At 24.3% G+C, this 3,578-nt stretch overlaps 1 long non-coding RNA gene across 1 annotated transcript; it reads right to left on the bottom strand.

Moving 5' to 3' along the window:
* Positions 1–603: 603 nt before the first annotated feature.
* LOC142180585 (uncharacterized) lies at positions 604–1,064 on the bottom strand. Its single transcript, XR_012709191.1, has 2 exons — positions 950–1,064; positions 604–853 (listed from the first exon to the last, which is right to left on the bottom strand). It is a non-coding gene; the product is annotated as an uncharacterized LOC142180585 (long non-coding RNA).
* Positions 1,065–3,578: the final 2,514 nt, after the last annotated feature.

Here is a 3,578-nt window from a genome sequence, read left to right as displayed (position 1 = left end):
AGTGACAAATTTATTATTTTGTTTCCAAATATATTAAATCAGTGACGAATTTGTTTGTCAGAAAAACTTCAACTTTTTTGTAGTAGAAATAACTTTCGTCACTAAATAAATTCTTAATACCGACGAAACAAATTTATCACTAATTTTTATCTTGATTAGTGACAATTCTAATTGTCTCTAAAGTGGTATCTAATTTGTAGTTGAAAAATGTGATTTTGTCACTGAAGATATGCAAATTTTAAAGAAAAAGATTATCATTTGTACACAAAACGTTTTCGTCCCTAAATGTATGAAATTAAAGACAAATTTGTTTGTCTAGAAAACTGTAACGATTTGTGACCGAAAGGTATTTGGCGATGATTATATAGGTTTTGGTACTATTTGCCATTTTTTAGATAAATAGATTATTTTAATATTTAGAATTTATAAATAATAATGAATATTCTATAATTGAATATAATACATTTTTTGCAAATTTTAATGTTTATAGGACAAATTGTTAAAAACTGCAGAATCTTTATTTCTCATAGAGGATTAGTTACAATATTTGGGATTATGAGAATACAAAGATGAGGATTAAAAATATATACACAAAAATATGAGTAGAGGAGTAAAAACATGACATTTACCCTGTATATTACAAAGATTTCAGTCTCAAATCCCCAACTAACATAAAGAAACTGCATCTAACACTTAATACATTCGCCATTTCTCAATTTAAAATCTTTAGATTCTTGAACATCTTTTTTGACTGTATAGTTTCTTTTTCTTTTTGCCACGGATCTCTTCTTGCTTGGCTCTGTCTCTCGCCCATGTTTTGGCTTGAAGAGCCTCATATTGGTGAAGGCATGACCTTGTTTGTCAGAGAAAAAAGATAGTCAAAGACATGACATCAACAGAAAAACATAGAAGACTAACGAGTTTAAATAAAAAGAGAAGAAAGACAAACCTATAGATCTTTCGTGAAACCGCCAATGGTGGCAGAGTTTTGAAGAAACATAGTCACTTTTTTATGAGAGAGAAGTCGGAAGATGTGAAACTGTAAATCAGTCTACAGTTTTAATTTGTGGGAATGAGCATTTGATCCATTATGAGTATCTTTATGGATTGATTCTGTTTCATTTCCTTAAGTTTAGGGATATTAACAAGAAAATGAGCCGATTATCTCGTCCACTTTGTTATGCTAGTTATTCTTACTTATCTAGCATTTTTATTTATTTGACGAAAAAAATTTAAATTGGTAAAAGAATCAAAAGAGAACTACATAAAGTAAAAGATCAATTTTCAAATTCTATTCAAAATTATACGTTAAGGCCGAAATTTCTATATTTTGCAAGAAGCCTTAAAACAATACTTTTACGTAATTCCCTTTTAAAATTCTTTTGATTTAAGAAAATCAAACATTATGTTTTCTAAAAAAGATACAGCAAAAAAAAAAGAAATCAAAAGTTCCTTAGTTTTTTTTTTTTTTTGAAATTCCTTAGTTTGTTTATTTGAACATAACATTATGAAAAATAGAAGAAAGTATCATTTATTTTCAAAGAATTTTCCTCTTTTCTTTTTCAACTAGTATTAGTACCCGCACGGATGCGCGGACATTAATCATGTCAAATATTTAAGTTATTTGAATTGTATGTAAATAATCTTAAAATTTACACTTTCTCAGTAAATATAGATAATCATTGGATATTAACTACATGAAAAAAATTAACCATTTCTTCTATTTTCCTTTTTTGATACAATTCTTGCCGATGTCATTGGATCCTAAAAATAGTTAGGAAGTAAAATAATAACTCATATTTATGGCAAAACAATCAAATGTTGAAACAATGAACGACTCTTTGGATAAGACTTAACTCTTTTACTACTACTTGAACTCTTATTTGGTATGTTGATATCTCTTAAAAAATATTTCTTTCTTAAATTTCAGTTTCTAAAATATCATTTTTTAATAGTAATTATTTTTATAATAATGTAATTGAAAATATTATTCTTAATTCAAAACTCATTTTAGTTGGCTATCTAAAAATATAAAAAAAAATTAGCTAGTGAATTATTTTTACTCCATTTTGATATTTGACATTAAGCATATTAAATATCTGAGTTATTTGAATTTTATGTAAATAACCTTAACATTTAAACTTTCTAAATAATTATGGATAATTGTCAGATATTAATTAAGAAATACTACATGAAAAAAGACTAATATTTTCTCCATTCTCGTAGTGATAATTTTATTTTTGCACTATTCTCATAGATGTAATTGGAACCTAAAAATAGCCACAAAGTAAAATAATAACTCATACTTATGGCAAAGCACAAAGGTTAACATGATATAAACGATTCTTTAATTACGACGTGACTCTTATACTACGACTTGAACTCTTATTTGGTATGATTTTAACTTTCAAAAACTATTTCTATTTTGAAATTTTAATTTCTAAAACTTTTTATATTTTAATAATGATTATCTTTATAATGATGCAAGTGAAGATGTTATCCTTAATTTAAAATTAACTTTAATCGGCTATCTAAAAATTTAAATGATTTTTTGGCCGGATTTATTTCAGTATGACTCTACCTTAAGTTTATCGATATTTCTAGCCCCGGAATTTGAATTTTTAATACTCTATATATACAAAAAAATTGTTCTTTGAATCATTAAATGTTAAATTAGTTGATTATTATTATAAAATATTGCATATATTGTCTTAAAATTGTCAAGTAGTTTATTTTTTGACACTATACTTGGCTTAACCTCAATGCAAACAACTCAAATTGCATTTCAATTCAAATTCGAATATCATATCAGTTTGTTAGTAATAGTGATTTTTTTAAAAACGACACATAATGTAAATTAAAAAAATATTCTAAGATATCCTTATCTTATAATCTATGTATTTGAGTTGAAACAAAAATATTTGAAATCGATGAGATTAACTTTCAAATATTTTATACTCAACAAAGATGAAACATAAGAAAAAATTTGCTGTCATTTTTTATTTCTAGTTTTAACCTTTTTTCAATATTTATTTTCTTTTATCTTATTTTTTATGTCATTATTTATTTTGTTTTTATTTCACTATAAAAGGATGAGTTTTAATAAAAATTGTCGACATATGAACTTTAATTATATTTTTAGTCTTTGGTTGAAATTATTTCATATTTTTCTTTTGGCTTTATCTAATCAGCCGAATCACCCGACTACTTAAATAAAAAAAATTGAATGATGTATAATTTATATATAATCCATATGTAATATGTATACAATCATGTGTTGTCGGTATATCATCTATTTATATTAGCTATAAAAAGTAAACAATAAATATGCCCGAATATTATATAAATATTCCATAAGATTTCGATTTTTTTAGTTTATCCATGATATAACTTCTATTATAATAATTTTAAACTATCTACTAATGTTCAGAAATATCTTATCTTTTTATTATCTTTGAATTAAAAAAAGTAAAGACATTTTTCAAAATAATTTGTTTACATTTTTAAAAAAATATTTCAAGTCATACCAATTTTTTCTTTATATATACTTTTTGTTACTTTTAAAAGTCATTATAGAA

The sequence above is a fragment of the Nicotiana tabacum genome, chromosome 5 (assembly GCF_000715075.1).
Source record: "Nicotiana tabacum cultivar K326 chromosome 5, ASM71507v2, whole genome shotgun sequence".
NCBI classification, from domain to species: domain Eukaryota; kingdom Viridiplantae; phylum Streptophyta; class Magnoliopsida; order Solanales; family Solanaceae; genus Nicotiana; species Nicotiana tabacum.
This window is presented reverse-complemented; position numbering and strand designations above follow the sequence as displayed.